Consider the following 25,528-nt stretch of genomic DNA (forward strand, 5'->3'; position numbering starts at 1 on the left):
TTTTAGATTCCACATATAAGTGAGATCATAGAGTATTTGTCTCTATATCTAACTTAATTCACTTAACATAATGTCCCCAAGTTCCATCTGTGTTGTCACAAATGGCGCAAATTAGGATTTCCTCTTTTTTTTTTTTAAGATTTTATTTTTTTCCTTTTTCTCCCCAAAGCCCCCTGGTACATAGTTGTATATTCTTCGTTGTGGGTCCTTCTAGTTGTGGCATGTGGGACGCTGCCTCAGCGTGGTTTGATGAGCATTGCCATGTCCGCACCCTGGATTCGAACCAACGAAACACTGAGCCACCTGCAGCGGAGCGCACGAACTTAACCACTCGGCCACGGGCCCAGTCCCTCGGATTTCCTCATTTTTTATGGCTGAATAATGTTCCATTGTGTACACACACACACATACAGCCCGCAACTACTTCTATTCATTAGTTGGACGCTTAGGTTGTTTCCATGTCTTGACTGTTGTAAATACTGCAGCTATGCACATGGGGTGCAGATAATCTCTTTAATATAGAGTTTTTCCTTTCTTTGGATATATTCCCAGAAGTGGGATTGCTGGATCATGTTGTTCTATTTTTAATTTTTTGAGGAGTTTCTTTACTGTTTTCCATAATGACTATACTAACTTACATTCCCACAACTGCACAAGAGTTCCCTTTTCTCCACATTCTCACCAGCATTTGTTATCTCTTGTCTTTTTGATGCTAGCCATTCTAACAGGCCTGAGGTGATAACTCATTGAGGTTTTGATTTGCATTTCTCTAATGATTAGTGATGCTGAACACCTTTTCCTGTACCTGTTGGCCATTCATTTATCTTCCTTAGGCAAATGTCTGTTCAGGTCCTTGCCCATTTTTTAATTGGATTAATAGGTTTTTTTTAAACAGTTTTAGATTTACAAAAAATTGAGCAGATAGTGTAGAGAGTTTCCATATGCTATCCCCTGCACGCGCGCACACACACACACACACACGCGCGCGCTTTTCGCTATTATTAATATCTTGCATTAGGGTGGTACATTTGTTACAATTAATGCAGGTCATACCTTATCATTAATTGAAGTCCACAGTTTAGTTTACTGTTCATTGTTTGTGTTGTACAGTTTTATAGATTTTAAGATATCCATGTCATGGGTCCACCATTACATTATCCTCAAAATAGTTTCACCACCCTCAAAACTGCCTGTGTTTCACCTATTCATCCCCCCCAAATCTCTAGCAACCACTGGTCTTTTTGCTATAATTTCTTTCTTTATAGTTTTGCCTTTCCCAAAATGTCATATAGGTGGAATTATATGGTACATGCGTTTTTCAGGCTGGCTTCTTTGACTTAGCAATGTGCACTTAAGATTCTTCTGTGTCTTTTTGTGCCTTGATAGCTCATTTCTTTTTGTCATTGAATAATATTCCATAGTATGGACGTACCACAGTTTGTTTATTCATTCACCTATTGAAGGACATCTTGGTTGCCCCAGTTTGGGGCAATTATGAAAAAAACTGTTCTAAATATTTGCAGGTTTTTGTTTGGACATGAATTTTCACCTCCTTTGAATAAATACCTAGGAGTGTAATTGCTGCATCTCATGGTAAGACAATGTTTAGCTTTGTAAGAAACTGCCAAACTGACTTCCAAAGTAGCTGTACCATTTTGCATTCCTTCCAGCAGTGAATGAGTGTTCCTGTTGCTCTGTATCCTCATCAGCGTTTGGTGTTGTCAGTTTTTGGATTTTAGTCATTCTAATAGGTGTATAATGGTGTCTCATTATTTTAACTTGCAGTTCCCTAATAACTTAGGATGCTGAGTACCTTTTTATATGATTAATTGCAATTTTTATACCTTCCTTGGTGAGGTGTCCAGATTTTTTAATTGGATTGTTTTTCTTATTGTTGAGTTTTAAGTGTTCTTTGTATATTTTGGATACAAATCCTTTATTAGATATGTGTTTTGAAAATATTTTCTCTGTCTGTGGCTTGTCTTTTCATACTATCTTTCATAGAGCAAGAGTTTGAAATTTTAATGATGTCCAACTTAATTTTTTTCTCTCGTGAATTGCACTTTTGTTGGTGTTTCTAAAATCTCATCACCAAACATAAGATCATCTGGATTTTCTCCTGTATTGTCTTCTAGTAGCTTTATAGATTGTATTTTACATTTAGTTCTGTGATCCATTTTGAGTTAATTTTTGTGAACGATATAAGGTCTGTGCCTAGATTCATTTTTTTTTTTTTTTAAAGATTGGCACCTGAGCTAACAACTGTTGCCAATCTTTTTTCTTTTTCCTGCTTTTTTACTCCCCAGATCCCCCCAGTATATAGTTGTATGTTTTAGTTGTGGGTCCTTCTAGTTGTGGCATGTGAGACGCCACCTCACTGTGGCCTGATGAGCAGTGCCATGTCCGTGCCCAGGATCCGAACTGGCGAAACCCTGGGCCGCTGAAGTGGAGTGGGTGAACTTGGCCATGGGGCCGGCCCCCATTTTTTTTCATAGATGTCCAGTTGTTACAGCATCATTTGTTGAAAAGTTGCTTTTCAACTCTGTTCTTTTTCCATTGAACTGCCTTTGCTCCTTTGTTAAAGATCAGTGCTGTATTTGTATGGGTCTATTTCTGGGCTCTCTATTCTGTTCCATTGATCTTTTTGTCTATTCTTTTCTCAATAGCACTCTGTCTTAATTAGTAGAGCTTCATAGTAAGTCTTGAAGTTAGTCTTCTGACTTTTTTCTTCTGCTTCAATATCCTGTTGACTATTTTGGACCTTTTGCTTCTCCATTCAAACTTTAGGATTCATTTGTCCATATCCACAAAATAACTTGCTGGGGTTTTGATTGAGATTGTATTGAATTTATAGATCAAGTTGGGAAAAACTGACTGTTAACAATATTGAGCCTTATCAGTGAACACGAATATCTATTTATTCAGTAGTTCTTTGATATGTTTCACCAGAGTTTTGTAGTTTTTCTCATATGTATATGTTACATATTTTGTTAGATTTATACCTAAGTATTTCATTTTTGGGGGTGCTAATGTAAATGGTATTGTTTTTAATTTCAGATTCTTCTTTTTCAGTTCAGTATATAGGAAAGTGATTGATTTCTGTATATTAATCTTGGTTCTGCAACCTTGCTATAATCACTTAGTTCCAGGAGTTTTTTGTCACTTCTTCTGGATTTTCTGCATAGAAGATCATGTCATCTGTGAACAAAGGCGGTTTAATTTCTCCCTTCCCAATCTTTATGCCTTTTCTTTTCTTTTCTTTTTAATGAGGAAGATTGGCCCTGAGCAAACATCTGTTGCCAATCTTCCCCTTTTTGCTTGAGAAAGATTGTTGCTGAGCTAACGTCTGTTCTAGTCTTCCTCTATTTTGTATGTAGGATGCCACCACAGCATGGCTTGGTAAGTGGTGTGTAGGTCCACACCTGGGATCCAGTGAACCCATCTGGGCCTGGTGTTTATAGTTTGGAAGATTATTAGTAATTATTGATTCGATTTCTTTAATAGATATAGGCCTATTCAGATTGTATATTTCTTTCTTCTGTGGGTTTTGGCAGATTATGTCTTTCAAGGAATTAGTCCATTTCATCAAGGTTATCAAATTTGTGGGCATAGAGTTGTTCATAATACTCTTTAACTATCCTTCTAATGTCCGTGGATTCAGTAGTGTTGTCCCGTATTTCTTTCCTTTCTGATATACTAATTGTGTTTTCTCTCCTTTTTTCTTAGTTAGGTTGGCTAGAAACTTACTAATTTTATTGATCTTTTCAACAACTGGCTTTTGGTTTTGTTGATTTTTCTCTTATTGATTTCCTGTTTTCAGTTTCATTGACTTCTGTTTTGTTTCTTCTGCTTACCTTGGATTTAATTTGCTGTTCTTTTTCTAGTTTCTTAAAGTGAAAGTTTATATTTTTGATTTTAGATCTTCTTTTCTAGCACATGCATTCAATGCTATAAATTTCTCTTCATTGCCTCCCACAGATTTTAATGAGTTGCAATTTCATTTTCATTTAGTTATATTTTTAAATTTTTATGTGTATTGTTTAATCTCTAAGTATTTTTGGATTTTCCAGCTATCTTTCTGTTATTGATTTCTAATTTAATTCCATGGTGATCTGAGAGCAGATATTGTACGATTTTTATTCTTTTAAATTTGTTAAGGTGTTTTTCTATGGCCCAGAATGTGGTATCTTGGTCAGTGTTCCATGTGAGATTGAAAAGAATGTGTAATCTGCTATTGTTGGATAAAGTAGACTATAGATGTCTGTTATATCCAGTTGATTGGTGGTGCTGTTGAATTCACCTGTGTATGTCCTTAACTGATTTTCGCCTGCTGGATCTGTCCATTTCTGTTCGAGTGGTGTTAAAGTCTCCAGCTGTGATAGAGGATTCATCTGTTTCTTCTTGCATCTCTATCGTTTTTTTGTCTCACATACTTTGATGCTGAGTTTTTAGGCACATACACATTAAAGGTTGTTATGTCTTCTTGTAGTATCGACCCCTTTATCATTATATAGTGCCCTTCTTTATCTCTGATAACTTTCCTTGCTCTAAAGTCAGCTCTGTGTGAAATTAATATAGCTCTACTCCTGCTTCCTTTTGATTAGCGTGAGCTAGGTGTATCTTTCTCCATTCTTTTGCTTTTAATCTATATGTGTCTTTATATTTGAAGTAGAGGTTTTTTGGTAGATAAGAAGTTGGGGTCTTGTTTTTTTGTTGTTGTTGTTGAGAAAGATTAGCCCTGAGCTGACATCTGCCACCAGTCCTCTTTTTTGCTGAGGAAGACTGGCCCTGAGCTAACATCTGTGCCCATCTTCCTCTACTTTATATGGGGATGCCTGCCACAACATGGCTTCATGAGTGGTGTATAGGTCCGCACATGGGATCCAAACCGCAGACCCTGGGCCACCAAAGTGGAGTATCTGAACTTAACTGCTATGCCACTGGCCAGCCCTGGGGTCTTGTTTTTTGATCCACTCTGACAATCTGTCTTTTCTTTGATGTATTTAGACCATTGACATATAAAGTGATTATTGATATGGTTGAATTAATATCTACCATGTTTGTTACTGTTTTCTCTTTGTTGCCCTTGTTCTTTGTTCCTTTTTTTGTCTTCCATACTTTTTCTGCCTTTTGTGGTTTTGATTATTTTATTTGCTCATTTTCTGTCCTTTCTCAGTATATCAATTATACTTCTCTTTTTTTAACTTTTTTTAGTGATTGCCCTAGAGTTTGCACAATACATTTACCAATAATCCAAGTCCAATTCCAAATAACACTATATCACTTATGGGTAGTGCAAGTATCTTACAACAACAAAATATTTCTAATTTCTCCCTCCTATTCCTTGTATCATTGCTGTCATTCATTTCAGTTACACATAAGCCTACATAATTGAATACATTGTTGCTGTTATTATTTTGAGTAAAACTATTATCTGTTGGATCAATTAAGAAAAATAAACGTTTTCATCTTACCTTCACTTATTCATTCTCCAGTGCTCTTCCTTTCTTTATGTAGATAAAAGTTTCTAATGTATATCATTTTCCTTCTCTCTGAAGAATTTTTTAACATTTCTTGTAAGGGAGGTCTCCTGGCAACAGACTTCCTCAATTTTTGTCTGAAAAAATCTATTTTTCCTTCACCTTTGAAGGATAACATCATAGGGTACAGAATTTTAGTTTGGTGGGTATTTTTCTTTCAACACTTATTTTACTCCACTCTCTTCTTGCTTCTGTGGTTTCTCAGGAGAATTGAATAAAATTATCTTTGTTCCTCTCTTTAGGTAAGATTTTCCTTTTTACCTTTGACGTTTTCTCTCCTTGGTGTTGTCTGAGCTTCCTGAATCTGTCGTTTGTTGTCTGACATTAATTTGGGGGAAATTCTCAGTTATTATTACTTCAGATATTGCTGCTATTCCCTTCTGTCTTTTCCCTATGTTAATTGTATTATGTGTATATTAAATCTTTTGTAGTTGTCCCACAGTTCTTGGATATTCTGTTCTATTTTTTTCATTCTTTTTTTCTTTACTTTTCAGTTTTGGACGTTTCTGCTGTCATATTGTCAAGCCCAGAGATTCTTTCCTCAGTCATGTCCAGTCTACTAATGAGCCCATCAAAGGCATTTTTCATTTCTGTTAACAATGTTTTTTTTAGTTTTTCCTTTAAAGACTTTACCATGTTAATCATAGTTTTTAAAAAATTTATAATCTGATAATTCCAACATTCCTGCCATATCTGTTTCTGGTCCTGATGTTTTGTTCAGTCTCCTCACACTGTGTTTTTTCATCTTATTACGCCTTGTAATTTTTTGTTGAAAAGCGGACATGGTGTACTGGGTAAAAGTAACTGAGGGAAATAGGATTTTAGTGAGGTAGTGGTAAGGTGTCAGGGGAAGGGAAACATTCTGTAGTCTTACGATTAGGTCTCAGTCTTGTGGTGAGCCCCTCTTCCTGGACTATGAACTTCACCAGTGCTTTTCAGTTTTCTCCCCACCTTATGTGGGACAGGATGGCTAGAAGGGGCTGGAGTTGGGTATTTCCTTTCCCCCAGGTCACTTAGACTCTGATGAAATCCCGGAAGCTTAAGCTCTGGTAGAACAGTTTCTCCTCAGTGCAGGCCTTGTTGAGAAAAACAGTGCTTTGGAATATTTCAAAATGGCTCTGTTTTCCCTCTTCCTGCCTGAAGCAAGAGGGCATTTTTCTCTGATATTCACTTTGAGGACCTGGTAGAGTTCCTTGAGGTAAAACTCACCAAGTTGTGGGGCCTCCTTGTGACTGGATCCCCCTGAAGCTTTCATCACTCGTACTTGGCTATGCTGGGCATCTAGCAATTCGTTGCTTACAATTCAGCTTTCCTACCTTGGCACTGGTTCCTGGGGAGGTTTCTCCTAGTGAGTTTCTGTTCTGGCAGATTCTGATTCTCCGTCTTTACCTGCCTGTCTCTTCAGTTTTGGGGGCAACTATTTGCCCTGTGACCTCACTTCTCTAATGGATGTAAAAGAGTTGTTGATTTTTCAGTTTGTTTGACTTCTACTTGTTAGGATGGAGTGGCCACTGCTAAGCGCCTCCTGTCTGCCTGGAAACTGGAAGTCCATATATAATTTCGTTTTCAACCTTTTTTCACTTAGTGTTTAGATTTTTAACCGTGTCATTGTCTTCATTGTTTTGTATTGGTTGCTCATTTTATTGAAATTGATATATAATAGCTTAACAAATTTCTTCTGATTGAAACAGATTGTTAATTTTTTTGGAGGGGCTATTTTTGGTAACACTGCTTGTATCTGTGGCTTTGTCTTCTTAATTCTCAGAAGTATATGAAAAAATGTTAAATCTATTCTTTTGGAATTTTTTATTGTCTATGTTTTTAAATGTCTGCAATAGTAGTAAATATTGCTTTTTAATAAACTGTGCTTTAGTTAATTTTGGAAAACCCTTCAGAGCCAGGTGTGGTCAGTTACTTAGATATTTTGGTTTAAGAGAAAATTTTGGCTACAAAATATTAGACTGTTTTATATCATTTATAATCTTGTTTTGAAGGCAGTTTCAGAGAAGAGTTTCCTAAGTGCTTTCTCTTTGGATATACTCCTTGAGGATTTAAGATCATTGCTTACTCATGAGTCATCAGAGCCCCTTAAACTCTCACTTTTTTTCTTCACCTCAGTGAAGGCAAAATGGTCTGAGTAGGTTTTATATTGTGTTCTGAAATGTAACATTTTTAACACAGTTTTTTAAGAATTGGAAAATATTTGATTGCAGCTTATTTGTTCATTTGTCAGTGTTAGTTGGCCTACTATGTTTAGGGCCTAGTTTTGATGATATAATTTTTTTTTTTATCTCAGCCTCAGTCAAGAATTTCATGTTCTCTGTAGTAGCTGATAGTTACTTGGCTGCTCGTTCTGGACACAACTCTAGTGAATTTTTAGGCATTAAGGTTATTGAATCAGGAACTGTTGGCCAAGATGTTATATTGGGAATTCAGAAATCTTATTGCTGAAGGATCTGGAATTATGTCAGATAGGTTGTTTTGAAGAGAACATGGATGGCACCAGAGGAATAAGATTATATATAGGTAGTGAGTTGCTAGCTGCAAATTTACCCCCTCTTCATGAGGCATCTAATCACTTTATATTATAATTAATTGTATTACTTTATTAGACAGTTATTTTTTCATCTCTTTGATTACTATCTCTTTGATTTCTTTGTCTGGCCCTGTTCTGGTAATACCTGATATATGGCATTGAAATAAGCAAATTGAAATATTTATGAATTTTCTGATCCATAAGGAATATAGAATTTAATTTTTGGGAACAGCTATTTTAGGCATCTGTATCTTAGAACTGGCTTGGATTTATGTTAGAATACAGGAGATGGGTTCTGAGAAAGTTGCACTTAAATGCACACACACACATATACACATATACATATATATACAGTCATGTGCCATATAACAACGTTTCTGTCAACGATGGACTGCATATATGACAGTGGTCCCATAAACTTAGTACCATATAGCCTAGGTATGTAGTAGGCTATACTATCTGGGTTTATTTAAGTACACTCCATGATGTTTGCACAACAACGAAATCACCTAACAACTCATTTCTCAGAATGTATCCCTGTTGTTAAGCGATGCATGACTGTATGCCCTTTTCTATGATTCCCTAGCTGTTAACATTTCATAATACTTGCTTTCTCTCTCTTTCCCTCTCTCTTTCTCCTTACTCCCACACTCTCTCTCAGTCCTCTCTCTCACTTTCCTCCTCCATATTATTTTTGTTCTGAACCTTTTTAGAGTAAGTTACAGATGTCATGCTCATTTATCTCTGAGTACTTTAATGTTTGTTTCTTAAAAATACATTCTCTTTCGTAACCACAGCATAGTTATCAAAATCAGTAAATTTCCAGTGATATAATACAATTATCCAATTTGTTCACCTCATTTATATTTTAATAATTGTCCCAATAATATTCTTTATAGTGAAGGAAAACTCCAGATGATGTGTTGCATTCACTTGTCACATCTCTTGGGCTATTTCTAAGTCTTTTGGTGCTTTGTGGACCAACATTTTTGAGTACAGGCCAATTATTTTGTAGACTGTTCCTCAATTTGGTTTTGCCTGTTTCCTGATGACTTGATTCAGGTTACAATGGGGTTTTGTTGTTATTGTTTTATTGTGATAAAAACCACATAACAAATGTTCTCTCTTAACTATTTTTAAGTGTACATAACAGTATTGTTAACAGTATGCACATTGTTGTACTACAGATCTCTAGAACTTTTTCATTTTGCATGACCGAAACTCTATACCCATTGAACAACTCCCTGTTACACCCTCCCCCAAACCCCTGGCAACCACTGTTGTACTTTTTGTTTCTGTGACTACTTTAGCTACCTCATATAAGTGGAATCATGTGATATATGTCTTTTTGTGATTGACTTATTTCACTTAGCGTGATATCCTCCAGGATTTATCCATGTTGTAGAATATGACAACATTTCCTACTTTTTTAAGGCTGAATAATATTTCAGTGTATTATAAATAATAATTTTGTTTATCCATTCATCTTTTGATGGACATTTAGGTTGCTTCCACATCTTGCCTGTTGTAAATAATATTGCAGTGAACATGAATATTCACTTATCTCTTTGAGATCTTCTTTTCAGTTCTTTAGAATATATACCCAGAAGTGTGATTGCTGGATCACATGGTAGTTCTATTTTTAATTTTTGAGGAACCTCCATATTGTTTGCCACAGTGGCTGCACTATTTTACCATCCTGACAACAGTGCACAGAGGTTCCAATTTCTCCACATTCATACCTACAAGTGTAATTGTTTTGTTTTTTGAGGTTTTTTTTTTTTTGTAATGGCCATCCTAATGAGGGTGAGGTGATATCTCATTGTACTTTTGATTTGTAATTCCCTAATGATTAGTTATGTTGAGCATCTTTTCATATGCTTCTTGGTTATTTGTTTGTCTTCTTTGGAGAAATGTCTATTCAAGTCCTTAGCCCATTTTTTTATTCGGATTAAGGATTTTTTTGTTCTTAAGATGTAGGAGTTCTGCATATGCTCTGGATATTTAATCCCTTATCAGATATATGATTTGCAAATATTTTCTCCCATTCTGTAGGTTACCGTTTTACTCTCTTGTTTCCTTTCCTATACAGAAGTTTTTAAGTTTGACACAGTCCCATTTATTTTTGTTTTTGTTGCCTGTGCTGTTGATGTCCTATCCAAGAAATCATAGCCAAACCCAATGTCATGAAGCTTTTCCGCTTTTTCTTCTTCTAGGAGTTTTATAGTTACGGGTCTTATGTTTAGGTCTTTAATTTATTTTGAGTTAATATTTGTGTATGATGTAAGATCAGGGTCCATCTTTATTCTTTTGCATGTGGATTTCTAATTTTCCCAAATCCATTTGTTGAGCAGACTATCCTTTCTCCATTGTGTAGTCTTGGCACCCTTTTTGATCATTTGGTCATAAATATGAGGGTGTATTTCTTAGCTCTTTGTTCCATTGGTCTATATGTCTTCTGTCCACATGGATTTGATTATTGTGGAAATGTAATATGTTTTGAAATCTAAAATGTATGTTTTTAAATGAAGTGTTTTATGTCCTCAGTAGGGCTTGTTTTTGAAAAGAACATTTGGTGAAGTTTTCTTTAGCCAAGAGACTCTTTAGTAAAGGAAATTATTCATTACCCTCCAATTTATGTTTTATATGTTTGGATTTTTTTAGATCTATTAGGATTCCTATTTCAAATCTTTCTTAGATTTTCTGTAAATAGTCATGTGTTGCATGATGATATTTTGGTCAACGACAGACCACATGTATGACAGTGGTCCCATATGATTAGGACCATATAGCCTAGGTGTGCAGTAGGCTATACCATCTAGGTTTGTGTAAGTGCACTCTATGATGTTCACACAATGACAGAATCACCTGATGATGCATTTCTCAGAACATATCTCTGTCGTTAAGTGACACGAGTTTATTTCCTTGTCCATTTAATACTTTGCTAACATTAAAACAAATCTGTTTATAAGAATACTGTTATTTAATTTCTCAAGTTCCTGACCTTGTAGTAGGCTATAGAGATATGACTTATTTATTATTTTCCACTATTAGGTATTACTAGAATGTATATTCTTGTGTATATAATATGTAATGTAGAATTAGTTTGTACTGCTTAAGTTAAAATACTACCTGCACCCAGATATTTAAATGAAGCTTTTTACTCTCATTCTCTATTTGTTGAATGATTGGTTGAGAATAAATAGGTAAGATACAAGATTTGGACAGAAAGTGGTAGAGAGTCTGATAGTACATAGGGATTGCTGACCCGGAATATTTTTTTAAAACGTAAAATTGGTTTTAGATTCACAAAGTAACATGATTTTATTTTTAAATAGATAATGCATTCAGATGATTCCAAAATAAAAAGAAGGTAAAAACAAGCTCATCACTGTCCACCCTCCACTCCAGTCACCCTCTTCCTATAAGTAACCACTTTTATTAGTCCTTGTATTCTTTTTGGGTTTTGTTAGGCAAATTCAGGCACATAGGAATTTATAGTTTATACCACCTCCTACACAAAAGTTAGCATACTATATGTACTTTTTGGCACGTTGCTTTTTTTTTTTTTTCTGATAAGCGTATAGTCTGGAAATTATCCCATATCAGCATGTAGAGTATGTCCTCATTCTTTTTTTACTGCTGGATAGTAGTCCATTGCGTTTGGATGTGCCAGTTTATTATCTAGTTTCCCATAGCAGGAAACTTGGATTGTTTCCAGTCTTCTATATTACAAGTAGTGCTACAGTGAATAACTATGAACATACGGAATTTCATAAAGGTGCAATTATATCTATTTCTTACCGAAATTGCCAAATTGCCTTCTACAGGAGTTGTCCATTTTGTACTTCCACTAGCAGTCTATGAGAGTGCCTGTTTCCCCATAGCCTGGTCAAAATCTCCTTTTGAATTTTTCCAGTCTGTTAGGTGAGATGATATACCTGAGTGTAGTATTTTTTTAAATAAACCTTTTATTTTGGAAAAGTTTTAGATTTACAGAAAAGTCGCAAAGGTAATATAGAGTGTTCCTGTATACTTCTCATCCAGTTTCAGTTCCCTCTGTTATCATCATGCATTACTGTGGCAACTGTGTCAAAACTAAGAAACTGATATTGGTACATTATTATTAACTAAAATCTAGCCTTTACTCTGATTTCTCTCAGTGTGGTTTTAATTTGGGTTTCTTATTGTGAATGAGATTGAATGTCTTTTCATAAGTTTGAGAGCCATTAGCATTTTTCTCTCCTGAACTGTTACTGTTGTCTATTGGGTTGTTAAAAAACAAAAAGGAGGGGTGCCAGCCCGTGGCTGAGTGGTTAAGTTCACACACTCTGCTTCGGTGGCTCAGGGTTTCACCGGTTTGGATCCTGGGTGTGGACATAGCACCACTCATCAGGCCATGCTAAGGCAGCGTCCCACATAGCGCAACTAGAAGGACCTACAACTAGAATATACAACTATGTACTGGGGGGCTTTGGAGAGAATAAGAGGAAGAAAAAAAAATAAGATTGGCAACAGATATTAGCTCAGGTGCCAATCTTTAAAAAAAAAGGAAAAATTTGAAGGTGGCAAAGAAAAAGCAAAATTGGAGACTAAAAGGATCATTATCTTTATACACCTGGGTTTTTTCTTTTAATCACTATCACATCCCTTAGGTTCTGTCTAATATCATTAGGCTCTATCCCCTTTCTAATGATGAAATCTCTCCCTGAAAGGTTCAGAGAGTCCACTTACCACTCATTCTCGTATCCACTTATTCTTGTGGTCTTTGGTTCCCACAGTTGTCGTCATTGCTGTTACTTTTGGCTGGTAATGCTTATTTATATAAATGTGAATTCTTCAAAATGGGAGAGGAATGTAGTTAGTTAGCTAGTGAGCAAAAAGACTAAGAATAATCCTGTTTATAGTGAAGTCATGCATCATTTAACAATGGGGACATGTTCTGAGAAATGTGTCACTAGGCGGTTTTGTCATTGTGCGGGCTTCACAGAGTGTACTTAACAAACCTAAATACTATAGCCTACTACACACCTAGGCTATATGGTATTAATGTTATGGGACCACCATTGTATATGTGGTCCATTGTTGCCTGAAATGTCGTTATGTGGCACATTACTGTGTTAACCTTGAACTTCACTTAGAATAAATTAGTCAGTAGAGGGACTTGGATTACTATGTAATCTTGTAGAAGGTGGCTTTGGATTCTTCTGCACTTCACTTCCTTTATTTGTACATTGGGGAGGGAGTGTAAGTAAGGTCTCTGGCCAAGTCTTATAATTGTAGGAAATCTCAGAGAATCAAAGTCAAGAGTCCAGGCTGTATCAACATTCCTGATCTCTTGGTGCAACGTGGAAAACTGCTACACTTGTAGGCTATCAGAACCTTGGAGAGCTCCAAGCAGAGGAGATAGTGCTTGAGTTGCTCTCTGAACTTTGGGATACACTAGCTTGTCATTAACTATCTTGGAAAGTTATTTGAAGCCTGAGGATCTTAAAGATTTACAAATTTTAGAAGTTCAGTGTATTTCATGTTAGGCATAAATAAAGTTTATAGTATTTTTAAGAGTGAAGGTTTGAGTTTAGATCAGGGTTTTCAGAATGTCCAACATTACTTGGGAATTTCCTAGAAATGCAAATTCACAATCCCTCTCCAGATTTACTGGATCAGAAACTGGTGATCAAACTCAGTAATCTGTGTTTTAACAAGCTATCCAGATGATTGTGGTGAATGCTAAAGTTTGAGAAACACTGTTTTAAAGGTTTTGATGATATTCATGGCAAGGAGAGTCTTCTGAGCCTTTGTCAGATTCCAGGACTGCCTTAGGGTTATGAAGTGTATGGGAGCTCAGGAAGATGTTTTATTTGAGCTGCTTCCTAGTTTATAAGTCTACCTAGTCAGAGCCCACTTTAGTGTGCACTAGGTTCCATTTAACTGAGATTTAGATATATAATACCATTGCTGATGCTAGACTTGTAAAACTGTTCAACTCTGCTTTTTTAAAAAATAATACACATTTTATACATGTGAATACAATTTCCATGGCCATATGGTATTGAATTTTTGTTCTACTGTTTGAAGGTGGATTTGGACCGTATAGCCTCCTATCCATACTCATAATTGGTAATTTATCGTTAAGTGTATTCCCTGTCTTTCCTTCTCCTACTCACTCTGTCTGGAAAGCCCTTGCATCCACTTTCTCTATACCTGATGGTATTGATATCTGTGCTAATTTAGAAGGGATCTTGTTATACATGTTGTACTTGAAGTACAGTTAGTGTTCATTGTCCTTGGGTTAATTGGATTAGTAAACATAATTTTGGAAAGTTGTGTAAGAAAGGAAATGAGAAGTTGGAAGAGGAGATAGACCAGCAAGTTCTTAAGTGAATGACAGTCTTAGAAAGTGCTATTATTAATACTTTTAAAGAAGAACCTTTCAAACAAAATGCATCTGTGCTTCTGTCTTATTTTATTGCTTACATCAAAGGGACTGGATATTGGCAAATAGAGTAAACATTTAGAAAAGTTAAAGATGCGTGAAAGTGGGGGCTTTGTATAAAGATGGATGTTGCTTCTTTATACATTAAAAAAATTACTATTGATAATTCGTTGGTAAATACTGCAAATTTTCTTGGTGTGAAATAACTTTAAGAGGAAACTACGTTAGAATTTGTTCTCCCTTTTTTTTTTTTTTTTTTTTTTGGTGAGGAAGATTGGCCCAGAGCTAACATCTGTTGCCAATCTTCCTATTTTTGCTTGAGGAAGATTGTCCCTGAGCTAATGTCCATGCCAGTCTTCCTCTATTTTGTATGTGGGACACTGCCACAACTTGGCTTGATGAGTGATGTGTAGGTCTGCACCCGGAATGTGAAGCTACGAATGCTGGGCTGCTGAAGCAGCGCACACAAACTTAACCACTACATCACTGGGCCAGCTCCAAGTTTGTTCTCTTTTTAATTTTTAATGTTTGTTTTTAACAAATTCTTGAGTGCCTGATGCACTAAGTTCACATAACTTGTTTTACACATATTTTAGTCAACTATTTATTTTTTATCTTTGGTTATTAAATGTAATTTATAAGCTTAAACATTTAAGTCCTAAATTAAAGAAAAACAGTCTTTTGATTTATTGATATTTTTGCTCCCTTTGACAGTCAAAGAATTGTTTATTACTGCTGTTATGATTAGAAGGGTTTAACTTAGTGTCTGTGTGGTGGAGTGGAAAAGTACTGAGCTCTATGAGTCGAGACCCTGAAACCTGTGCTCAACTTACCAAGGTTCTTAATTTCTCACAGTTTTCTTATCTGTAAGATAAGGTGTTTCCAGCTCTAAATTATGTAACTTTCTATTATTTATATTAACATGTAAACTAGTATGTCTGATCTTCACCTTAACTTACTTTTTTGTTTTGTTCTTTTAATATGACCCCAGTAGTAGTATACTAGAAGGAGAAAAAGGTGACAGGGAGAGGAGAGAGGGAGAAAATTCAAAATGGATTCCAGGAATAAGGAAAAACTTTCTAAAAATGAAAGTTACCCAAATTTTATTTTATTACAGTGAGATTTTTACTTTAGTAAATATTGCTTGAGTAACCATGTTTAGTTATATAATTTTCTCCCCCACCTGGTGTTTTTCCACCAACACGAGGAAAGGGAATTATGTGATTAATTGAACATTTGAGTTCTGGTCTTTGACTACCCTTAGGAGCTATTGATTTTTAAGATTTTTACCCTCTGTTTACTAGAGAAGAGTAACTACTGTATAATTTAGGTAAAGCTAATTGGAATCTGGATCTCTCATCTTATCTTTGTTTATTCTAGTTTTCCTCTTGACAAGTTTCACATAGATTTAAAAAAAAATTTTAAGACTCAGGAAGCGTTTAATCTGGGCATCCCTGTTCTTCCTTTCTTTGTTAGTACCTCGTACATGATAGATCCTCAGTAATACGTATTAAACTTCAGAGAAAAATGAGTTTGTAGGGAAAGGACTCTGAACCTATAGTAGTAAACATTGACTCCATTCTCACAGCCTTTAGTGTCTATAGCCTCTTTAATTGATTTTCTTTGGTTCCTGCCCAGGAGACAAGCAAGTTTAGATTAAAAAAAGATCCATAATAAAAATGGAGTAATTTTGATGATGAAAACATTTAGAGCCAGGAATTGCCATTCTCTTGTGAAACTGTTTTAAACCTAAGTTTTTTAAGAAACAGCTGTTGAACGGTACATCTGTCTTCCCCTTCACTAGAAGTATGCAAGCTGGATTTGACAGCCCTTTCTTCTCTTGTGTTGTAACTTTATTGTGATTTTAAAGCTTTAGTTTTTATTGTATTAACTGTCTGTTGGGTTTTGTTTGATTTTTTAAAAAAATTTTAATAGACTGCTTTGTTGTGTGAACTAAGATGGGAGGAGGAGAGTCTGCCTCCTTGGACCTTGATCTTCCTTAGCTGGAACTCCAACTTCTTGCTCTCCAGCACATAGCTATTTGCTTAGCCACTTGACCAGATCTTGAAGTGATGTTTTCAAGAAGGTTTCTCTGCTCTCGAGGAGGAATTTTTATTCTTTTTTTTTTTTTTTAAAGATTGGCACCTCGGCTAACAACTGTTGCCGATCTTCCTTTTTTTTTTTTAAGAATTGGCACCTGGGCTAACAACTGTTGCCAATCTTTTTTTTTTTTCTGCTTTATCTCCCCAACCCCCCCCCCCCAGCCCCTGTACACAGTTGTATATCTTAGTTGCAGGTCCTTCTAGTTGTGGGATGTGGGACGCCACCTCAACGTGGCCTGATGAGTGGTGCCATGTCCGTGCCCAGGATCTGAACCCTGGGCCGCGGCAGCGGAGCGCACGAATTTAACCACTCGGCCACGGAGCCAGCCCCAGAATTTTTATTCTTAATCATAACTTTTTTGAATTTTTTGATTCCTTTTATTTAAAATTTCTTCTTTCTCAGGAGTCAGTTTTGCCCCTTGTGACTCAGACAGCGCATAGTGGGACTTGTACCTCTGCTCAGTATTGTGTGCTGTTGATAAGCACAGTACAGTTTCTCATTAGGGTCTTGGTGCAGACCGGTTTATTACTAGATGCATTGTAGACCACAGAGATGACCCTAGTTTTTGCCCGTTGTTTTGAAAGATGCCCATGACTCTATGCTGGGTGGAAAGAAGAAGTGCAAAGCCCCATGGTCTTTGGATTTTTAAAATGCTCTACTGTCTTTCTGCAAGTTTTTGAAAATAAGGATATGTACATAGTTGACCAATATGTAGAGCTTCTTTGGCAAATCTTCATATTAATGATATTTTCTGAACAAACATAACCAAATATGTTTGAGTGCATTTCTTTTCCTTTAGTCCGGACAGCTTTGTTTAGCCTGTTAGCACTATACACATGTGGTGTTTCTATCTCCTTCATTCATAGTGAATTCTTCAGATCTCTTGGTATGTGAGGTGCATGTTGCATGGATGTGTTTGTGAATATTGATATTGTATTCTCTGGTCACTCCACTTTCAATGGCACATCAGCCCTCTTTTGTCTTTCTTTGCTGGAACCATATTGCCTGGGGCCTGGTAGGGAAAGGAATAACATGAGGGATATTGGCAGACTTGTTTTAAAAAAATTCCCTTCCAAAGTTGCTTCTTTGGAACGGAAATCAAATCATTGTCATCAATAGCACACAATATCCATGAGTGGTGTAAGTCCCTTCCAAAGAACTGAAATTCAGAAATACGTACTCAAGTTAACCTCGTTACTGCAAGTAACCAAAAGAAGGGTGATGTATAAGCCAGACTGCTGCTCTAAATCAGAGGACAGAAAAAACCTAAACTGGACAAGGTCAAGTAATTCAAAGGAAACAGTTTAATACTTTGTTGGAAGATGAACAATATTCTAAGCCCAATGACCACAAGGTATGTGTGTTTGTGAGGAAAACTGTAATGAGCACAAAGTTCTTTTCCTATCCAGAAGTGTTTACAAGTAAAAGTGAATGCTGTCGTACTCAAAATGAGAGACTACAAGGCCCCCTGGACAGGGATTCATCTCTTCATCTACTGTACTTAGCTCTCTACCTGATCCGTTAAGTAAGCACTTAATAAATTGACTTACTGCTCCATCAGGCATTTTGTATGTTTTTCAAACATCTTTTGATTTACTCTGTAAATTGTTTGTCATACCTGTAGGAGATAGGTATTATTTCTAGATAGTACTAAGTATCTTCATATTTTTGACAGCATGGTAAGAAATGGTAGTAGGAAATTATGGAATGAAACCCTTTGAATGCTTTTAGAGATGGAAGGTGGTGATGGTTGGTTGCATGGCAATGTGAATGTACTTAATACCATGAAACTGTACACTTAAAAATGGTTAAGATGATAAATTTTATGTTATGGGTATTTTACCACATTAAAAAAGAAAATTTCTCTTGACTTGCCCCCCGCCAAAAAAACCTGTTTGAATGCAAATTGGACATGAATAGTAACATAAATGTTTATATAATTACGTAGATGGTTGCCTGTGAAATACTTTTATATACATCTCTCTCATTTTATTATTGATTGATTGGTAAGATTTAGAAATAATATCATTCATTTACAAAAAGAGCTGTGACAGAGAATCTGTATCATTTAGGATCTTATAAGAAAAATCAGGACGGGTGATCTAGATAAAATTATTCCTTTTGTCCTCAGTGATACAGATTTGTTGTACAGTCTCTCAGGATGAACATGTGTTTGTAATACACATTAGCTCAGCAACAATCAGTAAAATGGGGAATGGTGTCAGTACTCCATGCAAGTTGTCCTCGTTCTTTTATGATTTTTCCTTGCCAAAGGGGGCTGGAATAGTGAGAAAAGAATTAAAATCTTCAGTAGGGAGGGACAAAGGCCTTATCTTGGCTGCTGCACCTGTAAGAGCCCTTTCAACTCTATATTAAGAAAACTAAAAACAATGCCTGCACCTAGGGTTCCTTTCTCAGAGAGGTACACTCCTAGCCTTGCAGAGCTCTTAGCTGGTGGCAGGTTGCATTTCCTCCTGGAGCACCAAAGCAGAGTTCCATTACAACCTGTGTTGTCTCTGCACCTACAAGCCAGTGACTCCGTTCTGTTATTTTGTGCATTTTTAGCGTCCCTTGAGGTAGTAGCCAGCCACTTTCTGAGTGGCTTACCTGGCCATCTAATGTAATATTTACTGTTTGTTTGGACTCTGATAACAATGTTACACAGATTTTCCATAAGCCTGTTATTTTTAATGCACAATTTTATATACTATAAAGGATTCTTTTTTCAGGGAACTCGTATCATAGCGGAAATGCCTGTACTCTTTCATAGTATTAATGTAAATCAAATTATGGTGTTCTATTCTGAATATTGATGAGTAGCTCTTGTTGGTTTTTGTCAGTTCTTGAAAAGATGCAGTGACTTCAGAGGCCCAGAAATAAATTTCTGGCCAAATTCAGACCTCAACTTTTCAGAGCTAGACAATCCTTCAGGATGATTTCATTTTTACACAACAGTTTTCTTGCTGTTAGCTCACATCCTAAGAGTATTTCAAGCATTATCTCTTCATAACCTGCCATATTGATTGTTTTCTTTGTTAATGGGTAATAAAGCCTAAGAGATAGCCAAGAGAGGAGACAGTACCCTAAAGAGTGAAGTTTTGAAAATTGTACTTTTCTAGCAGTCTTTGCTTATCTTTCATACTCTCAAAGTTTTGGAAACCGTTCCTTTTTTTTTTTTTAAACTAATCTAGACTAGGGGCCAGGTGGTAAATGTTTTGGGCTTTGGGGGGCCACATATGGTTTCTACTGCATATTTTTCTTTCTCTTCATTTCTTGTCATCATTGTCCTCCTCTTCCTCCTCCTCCTCTTTAGAAATGTGAAAACCTTTTTTTTACATTTTCACAGCCTTACGAAAAACCAGCTGCAGGCCAGATTTGTCCCCCAGGCCGTAGTTTGCCCTTCCGTGATCTAGACTATTTTAACTAAAACGATAATTAAAATCCACTGGTGACTTGCTTAGAGTCGCTTTTTTTTTTCCCTCAGGTGGTTAAGACATATAGGAAAAGAAATTATTCATGACATCATCGTCAGTTATTTAACAAGCGCCTACCCCTGCCATTTATTACTTCTTTTTTGCTTTAAGTTAGAATTTTGTATGTATGGACTCACAGAATAGTAGAAATAGTTATTCCTAAGTGTGACCATGGCTGGATAAATGGCTATTTACTTTTTTTTTTAAAACTATGAGTTAATTTGAAAAGTTTTTGCAGATTCTGTTGAAGCATTTGCAACTTTAAGTTTTACAAATCAAAAGCACATTGGTTACAAATCAGTCTTAAGAAAATAAGCTAGAGAAGTAAATGTAGCACCTCTAACATGGAAGGTCTTAACCTTCAGAGCAACAGAAAGAAGTACTCTTTTTTTTGTGCAGTATACTACTGTAGTTTCCAGTTATTCATAGTTGGGACCTCTTTAAACTAAAAACCATGATTTCTGTGTATGCTGATTATTAAGGGCATTAATACTAAAAAGACCTATAAAATTGTATTGTACTTTACTTTCACTTCTGCTAAATTACAGGATAGTGTTGATCTACTAATGGAGTAGAGTTGAGTAGTAATAGCAGCCTACCTTTAAGGAGTACTTTTACTCTGTACTGGACATTATGATATGCACAAATTATTTCATTTAATCTTGACAATCTTATGAGATAGGTGCTTTTGTTAGCCTTGTTTTACAGCCACTAATCTCTTCTCCATGTTTATAATTTCGTCATCCCAAGAATGTTATATAAATGGATCTACAGTATTTAACCTTTTGGGATTGGGTTTTTTTTTTTTCAAGATTGGCCCTGCACCAACATCTGTTGCCAATCTTCCGTTTTTTTTTTTCCTCCCCAAAGCTCCAGTACATGGTTGTATATCCTAGTTGTAGGTCATTCACATTCTTCTGTGTGGGATGCTGCCATAGCATGGCTTGATGAGTGGCATGTAGGTCTGTGCCCAGGATCTGAACTGGCAAACCCCAGGCTGCCAAAGCAAAGCCCGCAAACCTAACCACTTAGCCACAGGCCAGATCCAGGATTGGCTTTTTTTCACTCAGTGTAATTCCCTTGAGATTTACTCAGTTGGCGCATGTGTCATTAGTTTGATTCTATTTATTGCTGAGTATAATTCCATGGTATGGGTGTACTGCAGTTTGTTTAACCCTCCACCTGTTGAAGGACATTTGAGCTGTTTCCAATTTTTGGCTATTATCAATAAAGTTGGTATGAACATTCGTGTGCATGATTTTGTGTCAATATAAGTTTTTATTTCATAAATGTAGTTTTGTGTAAATATGTATCAGTTTATCTGTTCTGTTGATAGACTTTTTTTTTCCTAATGTTTTGCTCTTGTGAATAACGTAGCAGTAGATGGCCTTGTCCATATATGTCTCCTTGTCCACATTTATGAGAGCCATGGGATAGACCTAAAAGTGAAATTGCCAGGTCTTATAGAATGTGCATGTTTCACTTGACTAGATTTTGCAGAATTGCTCTCCAAACTAATTATACCACTTTGTTTTCACCAGTAATGTGTGTGAGTTCTTGTTTCTCATATTTTTACCAATACTTGTTATTGTCAGACTTTACAATTTTTGCAAATTTGATGGATATAAAATGACATTTGTTGATTTAAATTTGTTTTTCACCAATTACAAATGAGGTTAAGCATCTTTTTATGTGAGTTACCTCTTCATATCTTTGGGTCCATTTTTCTCTGCATCATTTTCTTATTGATTTTTTTTAGAGATTCTTTATATATTTTAGGTATTATCGTTTTAAAAACTTTTATTATGGAAAATGTTCCAATATATTCAAATGTAAAAGGAATAGTATAATGAACTGCCTTGTACTCATCACTCAGCATTGCCAATATTGTTCCTCTATACCTACACCTTTTTCCCCTACCCCATGATTTTATAGCTAATCCAAATCATTTTCTGGGAATTTTTCACCATAATCACAATATCGTTTTCACACCATCCCTTAAAAGAAAAACAGCATGTTTTTAATATTATCAAATATTTAGTCAGTATGCACGTTTCTTGACTGTCCTATAAATATCTCTCTCTTTCTCCCTTTTATCTCCTTGAAAAAAAAAAGTTTTTTTGAATTGGGATCCAGAAAACTTACATCGGTTGTTACAGTTGGTTGATACAGTTGGTTTCTTAAGACTCTTAACTGGGAATCAAGCATTTATCTTGCTTTTCTATGAACTGTATCTCAGGATCTCTGAATAGTTGAAGAGAGGGAAATTTCTCTTTATACAGGTATTCCAGCTAAAATAAAACAAGAAGGAATGATAGAATATCACTATTTTCCAAATCCTAATGAATTAATAGATAAAGGCAATGATCATTAATAGTTGCCAACATCACAAAAGGAGAGACAACAAAAAATTACATACTTTCTGATGGAGGTTGGTTTCTTATTACCCTCTAAAGCTGAATGTGAGGATGTTTATTTCTTTTGTTTTAGAATCATGGATCATGCATTTACACATATTTTTATTATGTTTTCAATCTATTGCATTATTATCCCTATTGATATGAATATTTACTGCTGTATAGCCAGTAGGGAAAAAAACGTTATTCAGGTTAGCTTCTGAGTCCTTTTGACATGACTCTACCATACCAGAAAGTAAGAAAGCTAAGGTGTCTTAGGCTCATCTTGTATATTTTCTGGCCCAGATCTGACAGCATCTATTTCTCCAAGGATCTCTCGTTCTTTTTATTGAGAAGTTGTATTTGGTGACTACAGTCTAGGCGCTAAAGGGTGTTCGTTGCTAGTTAGCCATTGTCTTTAGGACCTTTTAATGGACCTCCCTGGGAAATAACGTACTTTTAAATTTTAAAAGGTAAAATACATCATGAATTTATACTAATATTTCTTACTCTAATTCAAGACTACAGGGTTTTACCCTACACACAACTTTCTTCCACATCTTATCAGTTCTCGAGGACGGTTACATAGTTCTCATGCTTTATCCCACCTTATACCACAATAGTCTCAGGAAAATAATGCCAACACCTCCACTAACAATATAATCACCAAAACCACTTTACAGGTTTTTGGTGGTTGCTTGGTTTTTGCTTTTAGTCTTTAGAGTATTTCCCACTAGAAATGTCACTTTACTGTATTTTAAAGGTACTTGCAATAGAACTCAAATGACAATTGGATTTATTTTTTCCATTTAATTTTTATTCTTAGGGAATTCCCCCAAGATTTTATTGTTTCATAGTTATGTAAACTATTGATATGGTTGTAAAAGTGATCTTATACCACAGTGTATATTCAAAGAAGTCTAGTTACTATCCTGTGGCCCCCCCCTCCCATTTCTAGTCCTTCCTTCCCCTTATAATAACCCTTTCTTAAAATTTTATGGTTTGGGATATTAATCTTTTATTCAAAGATTGATGAGTAGACCAATGGAAGGAAAAAAGAAGCTGGAAACACACCCCCACACAATATGTAGAAATCTGACATATGACCAAAGAGATACAAACTCATATAATGTGTAATATATATAATATTTAAAGACATATAAATCAGAGGGGAAAAGGATGGAAATATTTGGTAAGTAGTGCTGGGACACTTGGTTATCCATATGGGAAAAAATTAAAATAAAAATAAGGAATATTGGGCTGGCCCAGTAGCGTAGTGGTTAAGTTTGTGCAGTCCACTTTGGCGGCCTGGGGTTCTTGGGTTTGGATCCCAGGCGCAGACCTACTCACTGCTCATCAAGCCTTGCTGTGGTGGAGTCTCACATACAAAAATAGAGGAAGATTGACACAGATGTTAGTTCAGTGACAGTCTTCCTCAAGCAAAAAGAGGAAGCTTGGCAACAGATGTTCACTCAGAGCCAGTCTTCCTCACCAAAAAAAAAAAAAAAAAAGGAATAGATATGAAAAGCAAAATATTAACAGATTTAGAAAAAAATATGTGACGGAAATTTTATGACCTAAGGATAATTCTTAAGACAAAGAGCAGAGACTATAAAGGGAAGATTGATAAATTACACTATATTAAAATTTAAAGTTTTTATACAACAAAGGAATCATAAATGAAAACAAACCACCGACTAGGAGAAGATATAAATGCATTCCTTTCAGGCAAGTTGGAGTAGAGGAAAAACAACGTGGGCTTCTGAGTCCCAACAGACATGGGTTCAAATTCTGTGACCAGGTGTAAACTAATTAAAAAACCTCTAAAATCTCAATTTCAGTGTATGCAAACTGTAGATACAAATACCATACCTTTCAGGGGTTTGTGAAGATTAGAGAAAATGTAGATAAAGCATACATTTAGAGATAATAGGAATTGCATCCATGGCAACCATTGTTATGAGTAATTGTAATTTACGGTACTTACAAGCAGCAACTGAATTAGGGTTTTATTAAGCTACAAGAACTGGAAATGTTTAGGGCTACAAACAAATTGAAGGAAACAAAGCTTTGCTTTAGCACTTAAAACCTTGAAATAAACTGTATTCACCATTGTGGAAACATTTTTTTTTGCAAAGAATAAAGTATTTTAAAGAGCCACTTTTAATTGTAAAGTTGGTGATCAGTCAAATATCTAAAGCAATAAAGATGGAATTAGTGTAAAGATTCTTAATACTAGTGTACTGGAATTGGAATTCTTTTACTTTTTTCCTCCTAGTTTCTGTTACTTCACAGCTTTGGTCTTCCATGGGCCATATTAGCATAAATTGCATCTTTTTACCTCTTTGCTCCCATCATTAACATTCTTATTGTCTCTGTGGGTTTTGTTTTTTTTTTAGTTTTTAAATTTACATTTTATTCTTTTATCAAAGTAATACATTTATCAATAGGCTTTGTTAATTTTTTTTTCCTTTCCAAAAGGACAGTCTCCTCCCCATTCTGAAAGGCAACTACCTTCAAATCCTTTTTACTTGTTTGTTTAGGTATTTATCTTCATATTTCTAAATAATGGGCCTATATAACTATCTTTTTAAATTTTTTTAATATTATCTCTTGACTTCTGACCATTTAAAATGAGAATTTACTTCTCTTCTTTTCTCTACTTAACCCACTTTCGCTGTCCCATTTTTTTGACTATAGTTACGTTACTAAATGTATTAGTGTAGTTAGTGTATGCAATATAATCATTCTGCAAATATTAACGGCTGAGACAAGTGCTTAACAGTGATTACATTTCTTTTAATTCACCACAAATTCTCTAGCAGATGTATAACTCTCTTAATGTGTTCAGTCAAATAATCTCTCAGGTTTTTTTCTTTTGTGGACATTTTTTCCTGGAACCATTCTTTTTGCTACTGTACTCTGGACTGGTTGCTCTCAGAGTTGCTGTATGCTTATCATTGATCATCTTGGGAATTTCTTTGCTTCTTTCATGGGTTAATTTCCCCACTTCCTGGATTCCATGCTTTCCTCCCTTTAGATTT

At 35.6% G+C, this 25,528-nt stretch overlaps 1 protein-coding gene across 2 annotated transcripts in view; it reads left to right on the forward strand.

Annotated features, from left to right (window-relative positions):
- EPC2 (enhancer of polycomb homolog 2) overlaps positions 1 to 25,528 on the forward strand; it is a 129,811-nt gene that overhangs the window by 59,150 nt on the left and 45,133 nt on the right. The gene's annotated exons all lie outside the window — the stretch shown is intronic.

Source organism: Equus przewalskii, chromosome 17, assembly GCF_037783145.1.
Source record: "Equus przewalskii isolate Varuska chromosome 17, EquPr2, whole genome shotgun sequence".
Lineage (NCBI taxonomy): Eukaryota > Metazoa > Chordata > Mammalia > Perissodactyla > Equidae > Equus > Equus przewalskii.